This window comes from Pollachius pollachius (assembly GCF_949987615.1).
Source record: "Pollachius pollachius genome assembly, chromosome: 7".
In the NCBI taxonomy this organism is placed as follows: domain Eukaryota; kingdom Metazoa; phylum Chordata; class Actinopteri; order Gadiformes; family Gadidae; genus Pollachius; species Pollachius pollachius.
Window position 1 is genome coordinate 17,324,802 of NC_136940.1, and position 26,186 is coordinate 17,350,987.

Here is a 26,186-nt window from a genome sequence, read left to right on the forward strand (position 1 = left end):
GCACGTTGTATTCAGAGCTCTATTGACCTTTTGAGGACCTTATTGAGGAATTACTACTTACTTATTTTGAGGTCTTGTTCGAAAAAAGTAATCTTTTGGCTGCACTAATGATCCTGTTGGGTTTTAATAAAAGAACCTCAAACAGCTAATGTCTCATGTATGTTATATTGGGGTAGGGGGTAGAATGGGAGGGGGGGATTTTTGAATAATTATTTTCCAATTAACTGTATATTTTTAGGTTGAACAAACACAATTTATTTTAACTACTTTAATTTAATCACTTTTGTTTCCCTCTCTTTAGTACAAATATGTAGTGGTAACTCTATCTAATTCCATTAGATAGATTAATTTAGTTTCAGCTGGACCAACTTCAAAAAAAATTGGTAGATGAACTCAAATACATTATGTTGAATAAATGGACTTGTTTTAGGTTGGGGTAACATATATTTATTTGATGGCAATCCTGCCCACAATTTAATTGAGTTCATCCAATGAGTTGTTTTTTTGAGTGTGGTGGATTTCAATCCAGCGTCGACCATCACAACATTCGTTCTCAATGATGTGTACTACATAAGAAATGTAGCCCAAAGTTTACTTGAGCCGTAACCATGGGGATAACGCGCCCGAAAAAAGGTTAAATCCAAACGACATATCTACAATCAGGGCTTTTCTTGGAATACTTGATCATTCTATATATCTGGCTAGCATCACTGAAAGATATACAGAAGGTAAGGAAGAAAAAATAACATGGAAGAAAGTGAAAAGGCGAAAAGAAAATGAAAAAACTTTATCCTGAACAGTAATGGAGTAAAGTAATACGTGGTGAAAAATGATTGCGAGTAGGAGAGTGAGGAAAAACAGTGACAAAGTGTGAAATAGAGAGTGATTGGGGGATGCATCTACAGCTGTAGATAGTTTGTTTTCTGATTCAAAAACTGTGGTTAATCCATACAGGCTGAAAAATAGAAAAAAATATGCTAACTACGAGACTGAACTGTGGCTGCTGTGGGTGAATGATGCGTGGGTACGCAGTACCCACTGTAAAAACAGATTGTGTCTCCATTCAACCCCACGTCCATGCAACAAAATTGAAGAGCCACTGCAGTAGCCATGACATTCATTTCTTTACATTATTTATTTCTCCCCAACATAGAAAACCATGACGGCATCAGGTAACTGGATTATCAGCAAGAGCAGCATTGAGGCTGCTTCAGGCAAGAGGGGGAAAACAAGGCATGACAAATGAAAGGGAGGTACACAATTAATTTCATATGGTTCTCTGAAGACGATATAGGCGGGCCAGAAGCCACTTTAATGGTTTTGTCTGTTTGCATCTGTCTGATGGACAACCGGTGACAGTTAGTGAGGAGAGGAAAGTGATGAACCGTTCAATCAAAAGCACGCAGGCTATTGTCATTCAGCGTACACGTCGCCTGCTGTAGGCCAACAGTGGCTCTGCAGAACGCAGCCTGCAGCTACAGATAGCACCATTCAGCACACATGAAATGGAATTTTGATGAATACGAAAAAAAAGACAGAAAATCCAAATTGCCTTGAGATTTTAAAAAAAAACTGCTGTGCCCCGATGTTCACAGAAATGGCTCCAGCATTAGCAATAAAGCGGGGGTGGGGGGAGACAAACCTCTGAAAGCCACTGCGTGTTTCTGCCTGCAGATGTATTTATGGTTAATGAGGTAAGCAACAGCGCTATTTGTTCACATGCTTTTACCACAACCTTCAACCCTAACTGGGAGGGATGAGGATTCCAAAGGTGTAAGGAAACAAGGAGGTGGAGGCGGGTAATGATGAGTAATACGCCAACATGGATCTCGGGACAGAAATTTCTATTTTACACACAAATACAGACGGATGCACGACTAAGCTTCGAAAGCATTCACACACCCCATCCTTAACCCACAAGCTGGCACAGAGACAAACACGTACACTGCTCGTCATCCATACAAAAGCATGTATGGACAAGGACATGGATTCCATACAAAGTCAGAAAACTCTGTAGCCTTAGGCTTGAAAAAAACACTGAAAACGACCACGCTTGCAAGGAGAAAAAATAGATGATAAAAAGGAAAAAATGAAAACATCTGGACAGTGATACACATATGGTCCACTCAAATAATGTTCCTCTGCAAATATAATCAGAGAGGTTATGAGTTTGTTGCACATTTGGTTTCAACATACCCACAATGCACCAGCGGTTAAAGAGTTAAACACGTCCCACCACCTCTTTCACAGCCAGCTAGTCATAAATCATTGCAATTGTCAGTCTACTTGACGGTGGGATGCTAGGAAATCAACTGCGGCCAGTAACAAGCCAGCACCATTCAGCTGAATGATTCAAATCCAGCTAGCTGGTCTGGAAGGGGTGGGGGTGGGAGGTGAAGGTCTGCAGGTGGTTCCCCTTTAGTTGGGCCCTCTCTGATCATATTTTCTTTATTTTTATTAGACTTTTTGAATATATTGATAGCTGTCAAATCGGATTGGCTGCATTTTGGAGATGAAGATAAGATGTGAATGAAGTACTTTCATTTTAGGGAAGGAGAGAGAGAGTGAGTTAGAGGGAGATGGAGAGAGAGAGGGAAGGAGGAAGAGCGAACGAGAGAGAAAAAGTGGAGGTGAGAGAGAGTAGGGTATTGAGAGAGAGCTGGGGAGCGAGAGGTTGGGATTAGGAAGCTCGGAAATGGAAAATAGATTGTAATCATTGTTAAAGCCCATTAGATAATCCTGTGAAGTCCTTTTTACGTTCTTTGCTTCTCAGCCGTTGTGACCTTTTCATTGGCACCAAGTTCTTGGCATGGCTCGAACTGGTACAGGGAAGGGTCTATTTATCCACGGCTAGCACTGAGACAGAGGAGAAATAAGACAATTACCTGATGGCAGACCTTTAGCCTGAGCCCAGCACCCCTTTCACTCAACACGCAAACACACACACATGCAACACACATGCACGCACAGTGACACACGTACCCAAACAGACTAACACCCACATGAATCAGATAGTGCCCCCGCCCCCATACATCTACAAATACTATATGGGCAAATTCAGCCCAGAGATAAAAAAACCTAGATAGCTCCACACACACACACACGCACACACACACGCACACACACACAAACACGTACAACAAGATAAGGGAAAATAACAATCCGAGCCACACACAGCAACAAGCTCAAAACAGAATCCAAATAAATAATAAAACAAACACACACACACACGTGTGTGGATTATGTGTGTGTTTGCAGAGTGCGGGGGAAGTTGTTCTATGCAGAGGGGTTAGCCTGTGTGCACGCATGTGCGTACGTGCAAGTGTATAGAGTACACTGGGGGTTATTCTTGGTGGAGAAAGTCCCCTGTGGCCTGAGTTGCATAAAAAAACAGGGAGGAACAGACATTTTTGGAAACAAAAACCTTGACACGCCGCGATGTTCCATCTGCTTGGTGCTGATTGGTCAGGGCTGCCCGAGGATTATCGGGCTCAAAGAAGAGATAATAAATGACTGGAAGGTGCGAGAATGGGTGAGTACTTAAATGGATTCTTCTTGAAGATGGCAGACTCTCCCCTTTGGCGGACGACTCTGAAGATTAAACGAGAGGGACGGTGAAAATGTAGTGTTACCGTGACAACACATTTCCCCCCCCCCCCCGTTTGCTGGCAGGTTGCCTTTCCAGAGCAGGATTTAGTTGACGGATGGTAATTAATCAGGGAGGTATCGACGTTCAAGAATATATTTTGGGAGAGTTTGCGGTTATTATTACTGTATTGTATATGTTAAATAGTAAAGCACAAGGTTTGGAATTCTTAGTCAAACATTATCATATTCCCCTATTGCTTCAATGCATGGCACTGCCTAGATAGGCATGAAATGGTGCCAACGGCATTACAAAATAGATGATAAATGGAGCAATGGCGGAGGTCCAAGTCATTACAGGCCTAGATAAGCTAATGTAACAACATTGGCCCGCTGCTTCAGGGGGGTGTTTACTCTCTGTGTGTTTGTGGAGATAATCGGGGAGGATCGGTGGACTCACATGGATTCCAAATTGTGGTGGCAGTTGTCATTTTTACGTGAAACTGAAAATATAATGTAATGTATACAAGTATTTGATGAAATGTACATTTTAAGGAAGTACAATGACATACTTGTTTTGCAATGTTACAATGTTGATCTCTAAATGTACCATGTAGTTGTAACTGTTTAAGGTTGGTAATAACTCAGATATTATTGTGTACTTCCAAGGAAATTAGGCAACCAATTCTTAGGAACACCTATTAATTCAAGTTACAATTGTAGTTATCCAAGGTTTATGTTGTTTAACAGCTGAAGTTTAATGATGTACTATCTAGAAATTAGCATAGAACTTTCCAATTAATTACTTTTTCTTACGTAGTTATTATTCATAGCTACACCCATTTGGAAAGGGTTTATTTGATTTACCTTAGAAACTATGGAATTACTTACCTGGTAACAACCTCCGCAGGAACCGTTTTCCTCTAGTGTCATGGTAAATCTTCTTAAATACTGGGTACGAAGCCGTTTGTTTCCATGGTGTTACCACGTTATTACCATATAATATTTAAGATAAATACATTCCATTGTCCATGCAGTAAACTGGAACTTGTACGACGTACGTTCTGCAACGTTACTAAGTAAAACATGACAATTTACCCAGTAAGAAAAGTGTCCTAAACTGTCCTCAACATACTACACCCGTAATGTACTGCAATTGTTGATGAATCCGATTGCGTGGTAAACCAAAACCGAATATCCGACGAATATCAAACCGGATGCTAACTTGTACCTGCTGAGGCAGCATGCTCCGCTAGAGCTGCTCTTCAGCATCGAGCTAACCGGAGCTAACAGAGCCTGTCACTTCCCGTCCTATTAACTGTATTTATTGGACAGAGCCCGATTAAATCCGGATATTTTAATAAGTCGGGTGTTATAGGTTTTAAACAACATGTCCGAGTTGTTTGAATGACAGAAGCTCCGTTAGCTCAATGCTAAAGCGCTAACCGGAGCTAACAGCCTGTCCCCTCCCGTCCTATTAACTGTATTTATGGCTATGCCTTTTTTTCTTTTTAATATGACCAAACAGTAATGGCCAGAGGACCAGCATCCTTTCTTAAATGGCAAACAACATAATCTTTGAGTTTTACATGTTCTAGAAATGTTCATTAATTGACAGTCCTAATGTTTATCTTCTTGTCTTCTCATACTTTATTACAGTATGGAAGGGGAGATCTGGAGGTACCTGGTCATGGGTTGGTCAGCCTACAAATCCCAGGTTTCGAGACTGCAGGGAAACCGCACAGAGAGGACACTAAAGAGCAGGGGCGTAGGAATGAGTTTGACATTGCAGGGGGCACATCGGAAACCTGACAGATCCGGTATAATTTTTAGGTGAGACAAATGTGCCTGTCTCCGATATTGGACGGGACACGTCCTCTCTGTCCCCCCCGGTTCCTACGCCCTTGCTAAAGACTCATTGGTTTGCGAATGACCCCAAAGATGCTCCCATAGGCAGATTGCTGCATGGAATTCACCACTTATTCAGATTGTAGAGGTTGAAGCAGTCTGCATTTTGTTCACTTGCCATAACAAACACATAAGTGTTTTATGAAAACACCATCAGTAACATTTAAATTGAGTTGATGTTGACGGCTTTTTTTTGTCCGATTTTTTTCAGTGTTCAGTGCCTGTTTGTGAGACATGCATTGTTTGAAAGATAAGCCTTTGATTTTATTTAATTTTAATATGCCTTTCATCAACAGTGGTTTGGGGTTTTATAACTAAAATTAAAGTGCTTAACTTCTGGTGAACGACCTTGCAGAACATATATGGTACAAGTGTGTGTTGATTGCACGGAAAGGGGAATAACCAGTAACAACTTATATGGTAAGAGCCTGGTAATACCATGGAAACAAACAAGGCTTCCTTTTACAATACAGTTTCAGCTTACTTACTGGGTAAATTGTCATGTTTTACTTAGTAACGTTGCAGAACGTACAATGTACAAGTTACAGTATACTGCATGGACAATGGAATGTATCTAGTACAAATTATATGGTAATAACGTGGTAACACCATGGAAACAAACGGCTTCGTACCCAGTATTTAGGAAGATCTACCATGACACTAGAGGAAAACGGTTCCTGCGGAGGTTGTTACCAGGTAAGTAATTCCATAGTTTCTAAGGTAAATTGAATAAACCCTTTCTAAATGGGTGTAGCTATGAATATAACTAAGAAAAAGTAATTCATTGGAAAGTACTATGCTAATTTCTAGATAGTACATCATTAAACTTGGGCTGTTACCGACATAAACCTTGGATAACTACAATTGTAACTTGAATTAATAAGTGTTTCTAAGAATTGGTTGCCTAATTTCCTAGGAACTACACAATAATATCTGAGTTATTACCAACCTAAAACAGTTGAGTTGACGGGTAATAGTGGAGGTTATACTTAGTACTTCAGCTGTAATTCATCTGTATTCACCTTATTACCAGTGGTAATTACCCAGTAATACACTATGATTTACCATATATTTACCGGGTAAATACCTAGTAATTAGGGGACTGTAAAAGGAAGGGTTACTAACTGCAGTAGTGTGAAATTGTTGGTACTTGCTTGTAATTAAGGTGAAGTAAAACTGGAAATGGAAATACTCTCGTAAACTGCTAGTGCCTTAGATTCGTTCTGAAATACGGTACTTTGAAGTACTTAGTTATTCCCCCCCTCCCCCTTTTTTTAATTGGACCACAAAGTGTACAGAGCATGCCCCCATGTCTAACACAAATTCCACCGATTGTAAAAGTTACCCAGAAGCCTTTGCACCTTTCCCTGGGGATGTTTTAGAGGACAGAGGCATGCATCATAAATCCTCTCCAGGTTTAAATAAAGTGTCTGCAGATCACATTATGGCACATGCCCCATGATATATGGCCGTGTACTAACTCTACAATACGTCTTCAAAAGCATATAAAAAAATATACGGACAATTAATAACGGGCTGCAATGAACAGCGAGTGCCTTCAGTAAATTTATCTGCCTCCGCTTCCAGGGCATAAATTGTCTATGGGGTCACTTTGTGTTGTTATGTCAAACGCTGGGGCCACAGCCTCACAAAAAAAAAAAGAAAAGACGCAGAGCACATTACCGGTGACGGAAGGGGGGTTGGGGTTTTGAGGCGGGGAGGAGGGTAGCGAGTGGGTTGAGGAAGGGGATGAAGGAGGCTGGTGCATTCCAGCTTTACAGTCCTCCTTCGTATCCCTGTCTCAGGCGGTGTCCCTGGTCAATATATATATACATATATGATCGGGGTGCGTGATGCACACACACACACACAAACACACACACACACACAGAAACACCACCCCCCCACTCCAACCCTCTCAACCAATCAATCTCTGCCACCTTTTCTTCGGCCCCAGTCTGGTGTATTATACTCCTCCGTTCTGGCTGACAGCGTCATACGTCAGGGGGGCTGCATTTAAAACGCATTAAGGGCCAATGGAAGAAATTAGTCTCCGCACCCATCCGGCGAAAAGCACACCCCCACCTCCCCCCTCGGAAACAGGGTCGAAAACCCACCGCCTTCCTCGTACATCACCTCTCATCGCCGATGTTGTGACTTATGGACTCGGCAAATGCACTCCCCAGCACTTTTTCCAGGGCATGAGGTATTATGAATACAGTGGAATTTATGAGATCTCAAAGGATCACTGCACTTCCGTGCCTCTCTCCCTCATACTTTTCTCTCTGGGTGCCCGAAAGTCTGTGTGTGTGTGTGTGTGTGTGTGTGTGTGTATGTGTGTGTGTGCACCTGAGCATATGTATGTATGTGTGTGTGTTTGTGTGTGTGTTTAGTTGTGTGTGTGTGTGCGTGAGAGAGGGGGATCCTGGAGGAGGTAGGGGCGGTGGTCTGGAGGGCAGCAAATGGAAGAGAGAGAGAGAGAGAGAGAGATGAAGAATAGGTGTAAGTCGCGGGGAGCAGCCCTTCCCTCTCAAGGGGTAATTTGATTCGCTGCATCTCACAGCACAGTACAGTGGGCTGGGCTGTAATGGAGGAGCGGCCCGGCAGCACCCATCTACAGCATCCATTACACCCACCGAGGCGGCCAGCGAGGGAGCTTCACCGCACTGTTGTGTTCAGCTCCGATTATCACTCCCACCCCCACATTGGCTACACTGTAAACGTTCCATCTCCGTTCGATCATCAATCACTGATACCAGAAAACAGTAGATAAATGGTGACATTTAGGCTGGCTTGGTTGTGTGTGTTTGTTTCTGTGTGTGTGGGGGTGCGGGTTAGGGTGTGGGTATGTGAGTGCAGGTGTCTGTGTGTGTTTGTGTGTGTATATATATATATACAGTATATAACTGCTGTTATTACGTATTAACAGAGTAGGCATTATTTTCTGTGTTTCTCTCTATCTCCCTTTTCTCCCAGTGTTATGGGCAGGTGGCTGCAGCCAAGGGGAACTTGTCTTAGACTTCCTGTCCATTAGTGGGTTATTGACTTTGTCTCCCTGTGAGTTCTGTAAACTGGGATTGCCAATGACATGTTAGTACATGGGCCTCGCTCCCAGGGGTCAGCCACAATCCTGCTGCATGCTACCTATAAGCCCCTGCACCCCCAATTACACACACTCCATGCATGCAGATTCAGTAAGACTCTCTCTCTCGTTCTAACAGATGCATGCACCCCCACACACACACAAACACACACGGTCAGCATGTAACAAACACACAGCTGTGTGAATAGTTATTCAAACACAACCTGAGAAGCACAGCCTTCTGAACCTTAAATACACTACAGAAAGTATAACCCTGCCTCCCATCACCCCTGGGAGTACAGTCTCAGCCCAAGGCCCGGTCATCATGGATGCTGCGTCATTACAGTGAACGCACTCAGCAGCCCTGTAGGAGGTTCACAACAAACGCAGAGCCAGATCCTTGACACAAAGTCGGGCATGTGGGGCCGGGGCTTACATATAGTCTTCTGCGGTACCACCAGGCCAGGAAACGCTGCAGGCGAAGAGAATTTTAAATTATAATAAGAACAAAATCTATACACGATCTCTTCTAGTGACACCTTCTCCCCTCTGTGGAAACAGACTCCCCAGGCCAGCCCCCTAGTATGTTTAAAATGTATCGCGCTTCCATTCATTTATTTTTTTATTTATTCATCTTGACATCAGAAGGCAGTGAGAGGACTTCCTTTTGCGTTGCATTTCTTTCCCCAGCAATCTCTAGAGAGTAATATGATTGACTGGCGAGCTGCGTGATAGGCATCGATGACTCACCCATCTGGCATCACGTGTCGTCCCACGCTCCCCTCACACATACACTCGCACCTGCATGCACACACACACACATACAGATACACACTCACACACAGACACAGACAAACACAGTTACAAACACACAAACAGAAACATACTCACACACACACAAAAACACTTTCCTTCTTTCTTTCCATCTTTTTCTCTCTCTCTCTCCTATATGAGTCCATCCTAAACAAAGTTTAAGATGGTGTCACATGTTTATTCCTGCCGCAACCTGACGGTGTATTAACCGATTCGATTAAATCGATTTCCTGCCAGTTACGAAACTGAGGCAGGCTACAGCCCTGCCTATGATAAATGGCTTTCAGAGATATCGGAGAAGATGAGTCGATGGAAGCTGATCAATTCCTGAAACGCCACAAGGTCATTCCGACCCCGGGAAGAACGTGAAGACGTTCGTTATGCAGATTACTCTTATCAAACAATGTGAAAATGAGCCCAAACAGAGAGGTCTAATAGCTGCCTCAGACCTCCATTTCCTTGTTAAACTACACCATGCTGCTCCGTAGCACTAATATCTGCAGAGGGGAAGGGAAGTTATGAAGAAAAGCGGCTGCCTACTTAGTTTCAGAGCGTTCCCGTGTGGATGTGAATGGTCAAGTTGTAGAAGGTCTCCAGTCGGAGTCTCAAGCCGTCTTCGAGGTTCAACATGTCAAATCTGTGCATAAGAACGACAAGTAGACTCTCAGCTGATCAGCATCCATTGCTGATTGATGGCTGTCAAACTTGGTAAACGTGCATACTACAGAATCCCTTTTTGGGATGTGTCATGTTTATAGAGAAACTGAGAACTTGTATTTGCGCGAACAGTCTAGTTTTAATGCAATCATTGAGCTTTAAGTTTGCACTAATGCAATCGTACATTATTTAGGACACACATGAAATATAATACATTTATACCAATCCGACATTTGCATAATGCATTATTTATAGGAGAACATTGGACTGTTGCTAATATCAAGCCTGGATTAGCCTACTTGCCATCAATAACATTAATTACCATATCAATCAGTGGTGAGGAGAAATACACCTTCCACTCTGAAGTGATTCTGAGGCCTCCGCATCATCTGCCTCCCCCATCTTCGGGACGTGGATGTGGGTTGCTGCTCCCGCCCCTCGGGATCCTTCACTGCGTCCGCAGGAGGCGAGGAGCTCACGGAGCATGGCCCGGTCGGCGGCCAAGGACTGGGCCAGGCTCCGTGAGCACCTCGTTCTGTGCCTGGTGGAGCTGGCCTTGCCGCTCGGCCATCTGGGCCAGGTGCCCGAGTACGTTTCCCAACGCGGACTGGTCCATTCTTTCTGCACTCAAATCCTCACATTGGGCGCCACTGTTGTGGATCCACAGAGCGCATGGACACCAGGGTTGCTTTTCAGCACAAGCAAGTCGTTTATTTAGACTATGGACAGTTCAACAAATCATAATTCATAAATCCGGCAAGGCGGTCACAGGGAGCGTTTCTGGGGATCTCTTGCAGCGATGGTCCATGTGGTTCAGTCATTCCTCTCTGCTCCCGATCCTCCTACTACAACACAAAGCAGGCACATAAGTACACACTCCCTGATTGGCCTGATTGCGACCAGGTGTCCGCAATCAGGTCAAATCCCCCACGCCGATCCGGTGCGCTCCCAACCTGCCCATACTCCCCCTGCAGGGCAGACGTCGCACGTCCCCCACACACCCCCACCGCCCGACACAGGCCAGGGGCAACTCACTCCCGTGGCCCGAAAGTTAAAGGGCTGCAACGCAAGGTACCACCGGGTGATCCTTGCGTTGACGTCCTTCATGCGGTGGAGCCACTGGAGGGCGGCGTGGTCGGAGTAGAGGGTGAAGGCGCGCCCATCGGATGGCGAGACACTCCTTCTCCACCGTGCTGTACCGACCCTCCCGGTCTGATAGTTTTCGGCTAAGGTACAGCACCGGGCGGTCGACCCACTCCACCCGCTGGGTCAGGACCGCGCCCAACCCCCTATCCGACGCGTCCGTCTGCAGGGAAAAAGGGATATCAAAGTTAGGAGCACATAGGACCGACTTCCCACAGAGGGCTGTTTCAATAGCCTCAAACGACACCTGACATGGCTCCGACCAATGGACTGTATCTGGGGCCCTCTTACGGGTGAGGTTGGTCAAGGGGCTGGCCAGGTCCGAGAAGTGCGGCACAAACTGCCGGTAGTACCCTGCCAGCCCCAAGAACCGCCTCACCTCCTTCTTCATCCTGGGCCGAGATGAGGTGGTGACCGCCGCGGTCTTAGCGACCTGTGGCCGGACCTTCCCCCTCCCAGGTGGTACCCCAGATACTGGATCTCCCTCCGCCCGAGCACGCACTTCCTCGGGTTGGCCGTGAACCCCGCCCATCTCAGCGACTGGAGGATGGCCCGTCATCAATGTAGGCAGCAGCATACACGGCGTGGGGCCATAACACCCGGTCCATCAGTCGCTGAAACGTGGCCGGGGCCCCGAACGGAAGCACCTTGAATTGGTATAGACCGAGTGGAGTGGAGAAGGCCGTTTTCTCCCGGGCTGCTGCAGACAGCGGAATCTGCCAGTAGCCCTTCGTGCAGTCCAGAGTCGTCTAATCGGTCGCCATGCCAAGCATTGGGTAGGCGTCAATCTTCAACACCTTGTTCACCTTACGATAGTCCACACAGAACCGGATAGACCCGTCCGGTTCCCCACAAGCACGACGGGATTGCACCAGTCACTGTCGGACTCCTCGACCACGCCCAACTCTAACATGGTTGCTAATTTGTGCTGCACCACATCTTGTTTTTGGATGGGCAGCCTGTAGGGGCGTGTCCACACCATTAACCCGGGCTGCATCACAATGTTGTGAGTAATTAATGGGGTGCGACCGGGCAGGGGCGAAAAGACGTCGGCGGACCAGAGTTGCAGGTCGGCAACGTCCCGCGCCTGACTCCCTGAGAGGTTCTCACCCCGACCTAGAGGAGGGATGGGACCTGGGCCCAGGACTTCCGGCCCGAGCTCTTCTCTCTCTGGCAGCGTCGACGGAAACGCGACAGGGACCACATCGTTTCACCTCTTAAGGAGGTATATGTGGTAGACCTGCTTGTTTTCGCCCCCTGTCCAAACGCGCTACCTCGTAATCCACGTCCCCGACTCTCCGCGTGACCACGAAGGGCCCTTGCCACTTCGCGAGTAATTTGGTGCTAGAGGTGGGCAACAGTACAAGGACCTTGTCCCCCGGGGTGAGATCGCGTAATGTAGTCCCTCTGTCGTACAGGCATCTCTGACTCTCCTTGGCTCGGTGCAAGTGCTCACGTGACAATACCCCTACTGAGTGAAGCTTTGCAGGCCATGACGTACTGGATTTCATTTTTGCTGTCACTGGACTCCTCCTCCCAGTTTTCTTTAATGAGGTCCAGGACTCCCCTGGGCTTGAACCCATAAAGTAACTCAAATGGGGAAAACCCCTTGGAAGCATGGGGCACTTCCTGCACGGCAAACAACAGAGGGTCTAGCCATTGATGCCAATTTCGAGCATCCTCGTGTACGAACTTACGGATCATGGAGTTTAACGTCCGGTTAAATCTCTCAAGCCGTCCGTGGCTGGGTGATAGACGCTTGTGCAAATGGCCTTGACCTTCAACAACCCGTAAAGTTCCCTAATCGTGCATGACATGAAATTGGTGCCCTGGTCAGTGAGAATCTCTTTCGGGATTCCCTGCCGCGATATGACACGAAACAACGCCTGCGCAACACTCTTTGCGTAGATCTTGCGCAACGGAATTGCTTCCGGGTATCGGGTTGCATAGTCCATCAGGACTAATACAAATAGATACCCGTGTGCGGAACGTTCTAATGGCCCGATAATGTCCATGCCAATGCGGTCGAAGGTGGCTTCCACCAGGGGAAGGGGCCGTAAGGGAGCCCTTGGGACGGCCGGGGGATTCACCAACTGGCACTCGGGGCAGGATGCACACCACCTGCGCACCTCCGCCCGAATCTCCGGCCAATGGAACCGGGCCATTATCCGGTTAAGTGTTTTATCATACCCCAAATGGCCCGCCATTGGGTTATAATGTGCCGCCTGGGAAACCATTTCCCGGCGGCTCCTGGGTACCAGCAACTGGGTGATAACCTCCTCACTCTGGGTGTCACGACTCACCTGATAAAGCCTATCCCTAACCACCATAAAGTGTGGGTAAGTCAGCACTGCGTCTGGCATGACCCGACTCCCATCAATAACTATCACCTGGTCGTAGGCTGAGCTCAATGTGGCGTCATGAGACTGCTCGAGGGGGAAATCCTCCACCGGTGGGAATCTCGGCGCTGGGACCTCGGGTTGAGGACCCCCCCCTCCCCCGATCCCTGAGCAGCGTCGGACGCCCCCGCCTCAACACACGACTTACATGTCCCTACCGGTCGTGTCCGCATCCCTGTAGTCCCCCTAACAGCCTGTGGAAACCCCGCCCAATCCAACCCAAGAATAAGGGGATGGATGAGGCTCGAACTAACCGCTGCCTTGACACTATATTTTCTTCCTCCACAACGAATTTCGATAGGGACCAAAGGATACTCATGCACATCCCCGTGTATACACCTCACCAAAACGCTGGAGGCCTCCACCAATGCCTCGGACCGCACCAGGCGCTGGTGGATCATGGTCTGCATGCAGCCCGAGTCCAAAAGCGCCTGGTGAGTACCCCGCTGTATCCTCACCGGGATACAGTACGCGGGGAGGAGACGGGGCACCGGTGACGCGGACGAGCTGACCCACGTCCATCATAGGGCACTCCCGCCGGAAGTGGCCAGGCCGCCCGCACCGCCAACACTCTCTCCTACTGTCTGAGCGCCCGTCTGCGGAGTGAGGGGGGGAGGTGACTCATGTGCCCGCTCTGGACTGCCCCCCCCAACTCACCCTCTGCGTCGGGGTTGGCCTGTCCCGCCGCGGGGCAGCCGCACCAGTACGTGGGCCCGGTGTCGGTGGTCGCTGGCTCGCTGGTGGTGGCAGCAGGCGGCTCTCCGCCAGGACGACCGTGGCGGAGAAACTCTCGGGCCGGTGGTATCAGACCCAGGCGGAGGTCCTAGCCGGCAGCCCCTCCATGAACCTCTCCAGGGCCACCTGCTCCACCACATCCTCTGCCGTATCCCTGTCTGGAACCAGCCACCTCCTTGCCTGGCCCCTCAGCTGCTGGGCGAAGGCGAAGGGTCGGTCCCCCTCGCTGAACTCCAGCGCCCGGAACCGCCGGAACCGCGCCCACTCCGGGGGAGGCCACCCTGAGACCTCGGCCACCCCCTGAAAAGTTTCGAGAAAGGCCTCCGCATCATCTGCCTCCCCCATCTTCGGGACGTGGATGTGGGTTGCTGCTCCCGCCCCTCAGGGTCCTTCACCGCGTCCGCCAGAGGCGAGGAGCTCACGGAGCATGGCCCGGTCGGCGGCCAAGGACTGGGCCAGGCTCCGTGAGCACCTCATTCTGTGCCTGGTGGAGCTGGCCTTGCCGCTCGGCCATCTGGGCCAGGTGCCCGAGTACATTTCCCAACGGGACTGGTCCATTCTTTCTGCACTCAAATCCTCACGTTGGGCGCCACTGTTGTGGATCCACAGAGCGCATGGACACCAGGGTTGCTTTTCAGCACAAGCAAGTTGTTTATTTCGACTATGGACAGTTCAACAAATCACAAATCATAAATCGTAAATCTGCCAAGGCGGTCACAGGGAGCGTTTCTGGGGATCTCTTGCAGCGATCGTCCATGTGGTACAGTCATTACTCTCTGCTCCCGATCCTCCTACTACAACACAAAGCAGGCACATAAGTGCACACTCCGTGATTGGCCTGATTGCGAGCAGGCATCCGCAATCAGGTCCAATCCCCCACGCCGATACGGTGCGCTCCCAACCTGCCCATACTCCCCGTGCAGGCCAGACGTCACACGTTCCCCCACAATGTTGTAACAGTGCTTAGCAGTCTTGTACACTTGCAAACCTACAGCTGTTTAGTCTACCTCAACCACAAAACGCCATCGAGTTAAATGTCCCAGTTCGTCTTAAAAATTGGCATCACATAGTAAAAATATTACTGCTGCTGTGAACCTATTAAAGTATTAATTTCATGATTGTCCATAGTTAATCGTGATTAATCACAAATTAATCACACCTTATTTAATCTCTTCAGAATCCAACATAAAGGGCATTTAATACTCTCATCAATGTGGGAGTGTACAAATTATTGCCTGATGCAAATGTTTGCATCTTTTTTTATTGGAAATCAACCAAGAACAAAAATACTATGTAGTGTGTCCAACCTCTTGTCCAGTTTTAACACAAAACAATCGACTGAAACAATCCAAGGACTCACTGTTAACTCACTCACAATTAAAAAGATGATTAGAAAGATGCTTGAGGTCCAACTGCTACACACATCCTTTGGTTTTTATTTGCAATGTAACCCCAACTGTTAATCAACTGCAGCATATACTTTTCATTCATTATTAATTGGGATTTACATAAGAAGATTTGCACACACGGAAACAAGTTGATCAACAAGTTGGCACAAATAAATTGGGCCAAAACGATAATAAAATATAAAAAAAACATAAATAACCAGTTTGCAAAGAGAGGCTATATAGTCTCAAGACTCTCCGCACGACTCAGAACGGAGGTCCAGGTACAGTGGACAGTGCTGTTATAATGTCTATGTAACCCAGGCCGTGCGAGCTCAAGCCAATCCACACCCGGACTCTGCGTTGTGTTTGGTGTAGGTGTTGGGGGGGGTGCGGAAGGAGGGACACACGGATGGTTTTCTTGATTTATGGCTCGGACCACGCCGCCGTTTATTTCTCTCATTCACAGCTCAAACGTTCAACCTTACGGCAGAGAAACAAACAACTTACGGCAGAGAAACAAACAACTGACAAAAATGGCGCTTGCGCGGGCGAATCCCTGCAACAAAACGGTGGCCTGTAAGGCCAAAAGGCCACAATCGCTAAACCGCTGAGGACCAACAACAACACAACAGCGCCATCCATTGTCGCGAAAAGGCAACTACCCTACATCCACCCCTTCTTTAATTGATGGCGTCTCAGTCATCATAGCAAAATAAGCAAAATAAGGACCACCTATTAAACATAAACAAAGAGAACTGCCAAAATAAACATGTGAAGAATGAATAAGTGTGGTGTGCAGTGTTTTATGATGAAAATGTGTGCATGTACCCCCCCATTAAGGTGGGTGCTTTTGCTGTGTTAAGCTACATGTGTCCTGCTGCTCTTCTTGCTTTGGCTCTCTGCCACAACTTCCATCCTCTCTCTATCTTCTGCCGATCCTCCTCTGACTCCACGACTCGTAGCTCACAGGACAGCTTTTTGGGGGGACGTCGATTTCTCGGCGCGTTCCTCCTCGGAACATTGGGCCTGGGAGGCAGGCTGGTGCCCCTGGCTGTTAAACGTCCCTCCTCTCCTTCACTCACTCGTCCCGTCTCTGTATCCACTTCCTCCAGTTCTGTGTGTTCACACTGTCCATTTATTGTCCCAGGTACACACTTCTCCACATTGTCCTCCGGGTTATCCACTTCCAAGTCCTCCACTCTGTCTGACTCCTCTCCGGCTTGCTCTCCCATGTCCTCTGTATTCTCCATCTCCATGTTCTCTGTATCCTCCATGTTCTCCTCTGTGTCCAGTTCTACCTCTCCTCTTGTCATCCCACCAGCCCGATCGACTGGAAGAAACATACACTGTGTGAGGAGATTGCGATGGACCACTCTCTCTGTGTTGCCATTTTCTGAGCGCACCACATACACAGGAATGCTGGGCTGCTTCTTCACCACAATGTATGGCCGGGGCTCCCACTTGTCTCCCAGTTTCTGCCGCCCCTCCACATGACACACTTTAACCAGAACTCTGTCACCTGGGTTGAAGACTTGACTCTTTGCTCTCTGGTCGTAATATTTTTTCTGTTGTCCCTTGGCTTGGTGAGAGGTCTGATTGGCCTGGGCATAAGCTTGTGACAGACAGTCATGCAGAGTCTGGACATACTCACTATACTCACATGGCTCATTAGTGGTCTGCAGCCCGAAGATCAGGTCGACAGGGAGCCGGGGATGCCTGCCAAACATCAGGTAATACGGCGTGTAACCAGTAGAGTCATGGCGTGTGCAGTTGTAGGCGTGTGTCATTGCATCCACATATTCATGCCACCGCGGCTTCAGGTGAGGCTCCAGTGTCCCAAGCATGTTCATGAGGGTGCGGTTAAACCTTTCAGTGGTTCCGTTGCCCTGGGGGTGATAGGGGGTTGTGTGGGTCTTGGTGATGCCAGTACACTTACACAGCTCCTTCACAACAGCACTTTCAAAATTGTGCCCCTGGTCTGCATGCAATTTCGCAGGGAAACCAAACCGACAGAAGAAGTTTTTCCACAGCACTCTGGCAACAGTGTTGGCCTTCTGGTCTTTAGTGGGGTACGCCTGTGCGTAGCGTGAGAAGTGGTCAGTGACGATGAGAACATTTTCTATGCCGCCCTTTGACCTCTCCAGAGTCAGAAAGTCCACACATACGAGCTCCATGGGGGCACTGCTGTGAATGCTGACCAGGGGAGCCTTTACTCCTGCAGTTGGGGTCTTTCTCAGGCAGCACCTCTCACACTGCTCACACCAAGCCTTTATCTCCTGGAACATGCGTGGCCAATGAAATCTCTCTCTTATCATCTGCACAGTCCTCTCCAAACCTAAGTGCCCTGAGTCATTGTGAAGAGCCGTCTTGACTGATTCACGCAGCTTCTCTGGCAGTACTAGCTGCTCCACTGCTCCCCTTTGGCTGTCTCGGATGCGGCGGTACATGATACCATCTCTGATCACTAACCTCCTCCACTCCTTTAAGAGAAGGCACACCTGCCCACCACCACTGATCCTCTCGCTGCGGCTCGGCTTCTGGTCGAGACTCTTGTAGTGCAGGACAGGGCCGATGACAGGATCTTCTTTCTGCCCTGCGCGGATCTCCTGTTTCGTCATGGCAGGCAGTGACTCCACTCCTATGTCTCTGTAGGGCTCATTAAGTGTGGGGGGTTCAGACTGGGGTTTCTCTGAGGCAGATGTGCTCCTGGCTGTGGGGTTTACTGGGTCCTGTGTGGGCTGTCCCACACCATGCCTGGGCTCACTGGACCTCACCTGCTGGGGGCACGTTTGCAGGACCTCGGTGACCTCCTGGTTGGACATACGGGAGAGGGCATCCGCGTTAGCGTTGCTCTGGCCCCTCCTATACTGGACATCGAAGTCAAAGGCAGCCAGCCGAGACACCCACCGCTGGCCCGTAGCATCTAGCTTTGCAGAGGACATGACATATTTAAGAGGGTTATTGTCTGTCTGGACTGAGAATCTACGCCCATAGAGGTGGTCATAGAATTTGTCTGTCACCGCCCATTTTAAAGCGAGGAACTCGAGTTTGTGTGCAGGATACCTCGTCTCAGCTGGACTCAAACCCCTGCTGGCGAATGCTATGACCCTCTCTGCTCCACTCTGAACTTGCACCAAGACGGCGCCGAGCCCCTCCCCTGAGGCGTCCGTCTGAAGGACAAAAGGCAGGCTGTAATCAGGATAGCCCAGGACTGGAGCGGTCGTCAGCCTTTCTTTCAGGGTCTGGAAAGCCTCTTCACAATCACAAGTCCACAAGAAGGGTGGGTCAGGTGCCAGACTTTTCTTCCCACCTCTTTTCTTCTTCCTTGGGTCACCAGTAGTGAGGCGGTACAAGGGAGCAGCTAGGGCGGAGTATCCACTCACATACCGGCGGTAATAACCAGCGAACCCCAGGAATTGCAGCACTTCCTTCCGGTTTGTGGGTCTCACCCAGTCCTTAACCCTGTTGATCTTCTCTGGGTCTGTCCGGACTCCCTCAGCAGACACCAAGTGACCCAGATACTGCACTTCCTGCCTCATCAGCTGGCATTTGGAGGGTTTTAACTTCAAGCCATGCTCCTGGAGCCGATCAAACACCAGCTGCAGCCTCTCCAGATGCTCATCAAAAGTTTTGGAGAATATGATGAGGTCATCAAGGTAAATCAACAGGTGAGTGAAGTTCAGATCTCCGAAGCAGCAGGTCATGAGTCTCTGGAAGGTGGAGGGGGCGTTCTGCAGTCCAAAGGGCATCCTGTTGGCCTCAAACAGCCCCATCGGTGTGCTGAATGCTGTCTTGTGTTTGTCATGCTCCGCCACCTCCACCTGCCAGTAACCCGACGTGAGGTCCAGTGTAGAGAAGAACTTTGCTTGCCCCAGAGCTTCCAGGGCCTCTTCTATTCTGGGCAGGGGGAAGGCGTCTCTTGTGCTGCAGGAGTTTAACTTTCTGTAGTCAATACACAACCTTAAAGAGCCGTCCTTCTTGGTCACAAGCACTACAGGTGAAGCATACGGACTCTTACTGGGCCTGATGACTCCTGTAGCCTCCATCTCAATCAACAACTTTCTCACATCTTGCCACTGTGCTGGGGGAATCTTGCGATAAGGGAGCCGAAAAGGCTTGGAATCAACTAGAGGGATGTCGTGCTGCACTGTCTTTGTGTGGCCATAATCCATGGGATGCTGGGAAAACACACTTACATTCCTCTCCACAAGATCTTTAAGGAGGGAGCGCTGGTGCTCATTCTCAACTGCTGCTTCACCCAAGTCCACTCCACAGCTCGCCACAACCTGATCCAGACTCATGCACGTCTCTGTGCTCTTGCTCTCGTGACATTGGCCCTGCTTTTTGTCTGAAAAGTCCACCACGCTGTTCACCAGGGAAACTTTGGCCAGATGTGTGTGAGGCTTGATGGTAATAGTCTGCTGGGACAGGTTCATTACCCTGACAGGGGCACATCCTCTCTTTACATCAGCGAGGACTTTGGCGACTAAGAGGTCTTGGGGGAGCTGCAGGGAGGAGTGACCTTCAATCATTGCAGTGTAAGTCTTTCTTTGTGGGCCAGCCTTTATCTTGCACATTAAATCCATCTCTTTTCCCCCAGGAATGTGTACCTTGCGGCCAGTGTACACAGCAGGGCCCACCACGTCATCCACATCATTATGTTCTATGCCCCCAATCTCCAGCAGAGAAGTGTACCACTCTGGATGGCTCTGCTTGACCTGGTGGAGAAACTGCTGGCCATAGGTTGCTCGGAGATGGGTTCTGGAGGCACGGAGGACATTAGTTCCCACAAGCAGAGGGACAGAGGAGCGATACTCAGAGTCAGTTACAACAAAAGCTGGCACATTCTTGAACTCTTTTCCCAACACAGTCAAGTTGATGCGCAGGACACCATGGTAAGTTACACTCTGACCGGCTGCACCTTCAATGGGAATTTTAGAGGGCTGGAGCTTTTGTGTCTGGAGGATGGGGTGGTTGCACCAGTATTGGTGTGTAATACTGGTTATCTGAGAGCCTGAGTCAATGAGCGCTCTGCACTTCATTCCATTGACTTCCACCTCCCCCTCATTCCTGGGGCCAACTAAAGGGGTATCCTCTTCTCCATCACCAGTCTTGCTCACCTGCAGTGGGGGGTCTTGCTGCTTGCCCATAGTCGCCCCGGTGACCATGGGCTCTAGCCGTTTAAAGGCAGAGTGGGGTGAGGTGTGGTCCCTTCTGCAGGGGTCATGGGATGAGGTTGTTGGGCCCATATCTGATTGGGATCTGGGAAGACTGCTCTGCAAACCCGGGCTATATGTCCTTGCTTCCCACAACGGTAACATGTGACAGCTGAAGTCTGGGTTGTGGGTCCGGGGGGCGGCCGGGCTCTTGGTGGGGGGACAGGGGCAGAGAAGGGAGCAGCCATTCTTGATTCAAGGTGCGTCAGCTTAGCCATCTGCTCCTCTTGACAAAGGGCTAATTTCTTGACGAGATCTGTTAGCTCTGACCACTCTGATGTATGTTTAGCTTTGTCTGTCTTCATATTTAAAGTACACTCTGATGCAACCTGGACCTGTGCATAGGTTTTCTTTGACTTGTTTAATGACTGGAACTTTTTTGTCTCTTTTGCCAGATTTCTGAGCTCATCTTGCAGCTCCCGGAAGCTCAGAAGCCGAGGTTTCATTGGAGCAATCCTCATGTACACCTCCTCCTCCTTTAGTCCTCTTAGAAACTGTTGGGTGAGTTTACTGTCACGGTCAGGGAAAAGCTTGCCCCCACTTTGGGTTTCTTCTACAGCTCGCAGTGTTGCCTCTAGTGCTATAGCATAAGAGCAGGCAGACTCACCTGGCCGCTGGCCACGTTCATAGAAGTCGGCCAGTGGGTCCAGGGAGCCCTGTGTGTCACCGTACTCTGCCCTCAGCTCTTCAAATGCCTTCTCAGGGGTTTGGTTATGGGGGGGTAGATTCAGGATCAGCTTCCTGGCCTCACCACTCAGGTGACGTACCACAGTGGAGAAGCGGAGATGGGGCGGGAGCTCTATTGCCTCCAGGAGATATTGCATGTCACGAACCCAGTCCTCTATAAGCATCTTGCTGTCAGCGTTACCAGTGAAGACTTGGACATTCTTCACCTGATGAGTCTGCAAGAAACTGCCATAGGCTGCTGGTGGGGGGCTTGGGGTGGCTGTGGCTCTGACAGGGGCGTTTAGAGGTGCAAGCATGTGCTGGATGGAAGGTGGAGGCAGGAGGGCGTGTTGGGGGACTGCATCTGGATACATGCTGACTTGAGGGACTGAGGCAGGGGGCTGTAGATATACTGGGGCTTGGGTGTGGGGAGAAGATGTGTAGTTGAAAGCAGCATGGGCAACATTCAGAGAGGTGGGCGCAGCTGAAGTGGGGCCCCATGCACTGGTGGCAGATGAGTGCAGGGGAATCTGAGCATGGTGTGCAGCAGCTTGTGACATGTGCAACTGGGGGATTTGTCAATAGTCTGTGCCTTGGGAGGTCTGTTCAGCTGTAGAGGGGTTATTCATAGTGTTCATTGTGTGTGGTGTTGGGAAACTCAACATGGGGGCTTGGGGTGCAGGTAAGGGAACAGTATCGCTGGTGGGGACCTGGGGGCTTGGCTGATAAACTTGCGTTGGATAAGGGGAGACAGCTGGCTGGTTCATGGTGGGCTGCTGTATGACTTGTGTCTCTGGGAAGTTGGGATATGGGGGGCTTTGAGGTGGCAGGGTGACTGTGGGGGGCCTTTGCACACTGGTCTGGGGCAGGAGGACAGGGGGCATGGTAATGTGCACAGCCGGCTGGAACACTGGGGGAGTTGCACGGGGATCAGTATAGGGGGACAGAATTGGGGGTGATGGGGTGAGCTGTGCGCCCAGTCCACAGTCTGTGGGCAGCCGGACTGGAGTGTGGTACTGCAGCTGCTGAGTAGGGGACCTGAGGAACTGGGTGGTTAGCTTTGACCTCACAGATGGTTGTTGGTGACTGGTGGAAGCTCCTTCACTGGGGAAGTGAGTATGCGTTCTGCTTGGGGAGTCATAGCTGTGGGTTGTTGCAGGCACAGGGGTGGGTGGGCCTGATGTTGCTGCAGTGAGACCCTGCTTCAGTGGAGAGTATGCATGGTCACTCATCATCTTCAATATTCTCTGTCTCAGATTTAAGCAGCAGAATAAAATGTAAGTGTGTGTGCGAATTACTTGTTATGCTTGACTGTGAATGGGTGTAGCTGTGGTTGAATGTAATAAACAAAATAAAATGTGTGGCAGGCACAATTATCACTTAATAACCCAAAAGCTCACACAAAACATTAATTCAACTCAAAACGTGATTACACTACTCTATGTTCAGCACAGAGAATATGAATGAGAAAAAAAACAACAACACTTGCTTAATATCAATCACAAATTATCCTTATAGAAATGTTTCACACAGAATATTCATTTAGGTACTGTAGCTTTAAGACTTTTTTTTTTTTTCCGTCTCTTTAGAATATCATGGAAATGTCTTAAATAGGAAACACAACAAAATAAGATGCACTTCAACTTTCAAAGGATATGCTGGATAGGATGAAGATCCTGGCAATGCACCTTCACAGGAATAACTCAGTTCGTCACACACAGTTCAGTACGGCGGCGGCGTTGAGGGGCTGCGGCCAGCCTCGCTTCCTCTTCGGCCTCGGAGCGCCACAAATCCGGGTCACGGCACCAAAGATGTAACCCAGGCCGTGCGAGCTCAAGCCAATCCACACCCGGACTCTGCGTTGTGTTTGGTGTAGGTGTTGGGGGGGGTGCGGAAGGAGGGACACACGGATGGTTTTCTTGATTTATGGCTCGGACCACGCCGCCGTTTATTTCTCTCATTCACAGCTCAAACGTTCAACCTTACGGCAGAGAAACAAACAACTTACGGCAGAGAAACAAACAACTGACAAAAATGGCGCTTGCGCGGGCGAATCCCTGCAACAAAACGGTGGCCTGTAAGGCCAAAAGGCCACAATCGCTAAACCGCTGAGGACCAACAACAACACAACAGCGCCATCCATTGTCGCGAAAAGGCAACTACCCTACATCTACATTTCAAGAAAGCTTTCTTTTGCATCCCATTGAACCATGTTGACATGTAAGTACTATGGCTGCAGTCGTTTGGCTACATGACACTTTGGTTAGGCCGTTTGGAAATCACTCTCGCTCATCTTCCAATTAAGCCTTGGACCCGCCAGTTTCTTTCAGCAGGAATTAGCGGGAAGCAGCCTTGTCCTATGCGGTTATAGATACTTGAATAGTTTCAACTAACATGGGGATTTGTGAGTAATGACAAGTACAGGTCTACTCTTATATGCTTAAACCTGAAAAATAAAAGCTACCAACGGGAAGATGAAACCTGTGCAGTGAGATGCAGGCTGGTTATCATCCTATTTTTTTTTTTTTGGGTTGCTTAGTTACGGGGATGCTGGCGAGTCTAACGCCGCTCTGTATGGTTTGTTTTTATTCAGTATTTTTAATATTTTTGTACTTTTTGCTGATTTTTTGTCCATAGTAGATTACCTAAGTTTACTAGTTATATATAGTCACTTTTTCGCTATTGTCAGGGCGCCAGTTTTCTTTTTTTCGTGTTTTATGCGTGGAGTCTTACAGTTGCTTGACAGGAGGTGGACGCTGGCGTGTTTTGGCCGCTGTTGCTCACCGAGTCTATCTGTCTCTTACCGTTTAGAAACCTATTATTTCTTTCGCTAACTTTCTAAAGCAATCTGGACCTTGCCTCTACTTTGGATTACAGCCCTACAGTCCACAAACCTCCACAAGCTTGTCTTGAGTCCACCGTGAGAGGTTTTTCTGACGTTGGCATTGGCAGACGGGCTACCGGCTGACTAGCTGCTGGCTAGTGGGTCAGCTGTTGGCTAGCGGGTCAGCTGTTGGCTGGCTTGGCATGGCGTTGAGTTATTCCTCCTCACAACTCCACAAACTCAACTCTGCGATCACTCTTGGACTTAACATCCCCATCATAAATTAACTCGGTCTATTGCGTCGCCCCCGTTATGCCTACCAGAGTACACACAGACATTTTGTTTACCACCAGCAGCCTGAGCAGTAAATTCCCTCCATCTGGACGCCTGTCGCACAACTGGTACGTCATCCCACTGCCACCAAGAGGCTATTTCATTCTAAGCAGGACAGAAAATGTGGAGTGGATTACAGCCTACTCCGGCCCATACAGAGACACTCCGCTACCACCACCCTTGCACTCCCTGTTAAAATTGAACTTTTAAATGCACAATCCCTCAATAATAAGGCATCTTTTATTCATGATCACATCATCAATGAGGAGATACACTTCATGTGCCTAGTTGAGACCTGGCAACAACCAGATGTCTTCTCTAGTCTTAATGAAACCTGTCCCCCTGGCTACACCTACCTCAGTAAAGCTTGCACCATTGGCCGCGGTGGTGGCTTTGCTGTTGTTCACTGGGGAGAAGTTTGAGTTGTTTGAGTTTTAGTTGTCCCCCCTGTCCCTGCCTGTCCACTCCTTTGAGATTTGAATGTCTTGCATTTAAATGCAAACCGCCACTTTCCACTTCAATTCTCCTGATTTACCGGCCCCCTAAACCAAACCCAGCTTTCATCTCCGAGATACATGACCTCCTCACCACACTCTACACAACCCCAGGGAATATCATCATACTCTGTGATTTTAATATTCATGTTGACAACCCCCCTCCCTGCTCTGTAGCTGATTTCCTTAATCTTCTTGACAGTCTCAACCTCACCCAACACGTCAATGTCCCAACACACTCCAGAGGCCACACTGTTGATTTCTTGATCACCAACTCCACTTCCATCAGCAATCTCTCGCTGCACGATCTGGGCGTATCCGACCATAAGGCCATCTCAATGGGGCTAGCCACCCTGTTCCCCCTCAATAAGCCTGACAGACAAATCAGTTTCAGTAACCTTAAAAACATCAACCCAGTCACCATGACTACTGACCTCCTCCATCTCTACGCTGCCAACCCCCCTTCAGTCACTGAATCTGTGGATCTCTACAATTCATCACTAAGCGCCCTCCTGGACCGCCCTGCCCCAGTCAAGCCCAGAACCGTCACCTTCACATGCTCAGCCCCCTGGTAGACCAGTGAGCTACGACTACTGAAGAGAACGGGGCGTGTCCTTGAACGGTGTTTCATGGACTCAGGACTTGCTGTTCATAAATTAGCCTACCGGGAACATCAGAAGGCCTACAGTAAGTCCCTCAGTGACACACAGTCCCGGTTCTACTCCCACAAAGTCAGTAATAGCCCTCGTAACTCTGCAATAACGCAATAACGTCCAGCGGCTGCAGTACATCCAGAATTTTGCTGCCAGGATCCTGATGGGGGTGCGGAAGTACCACCACATCACACCCATCCTCAAATCCCTCCACTGGCTTCCCTTCCAGTACAGGATCAAATTCAAGATCTCCCTTCTGTCCCACCAGTGCCTCCATGGCACTGCCCCCC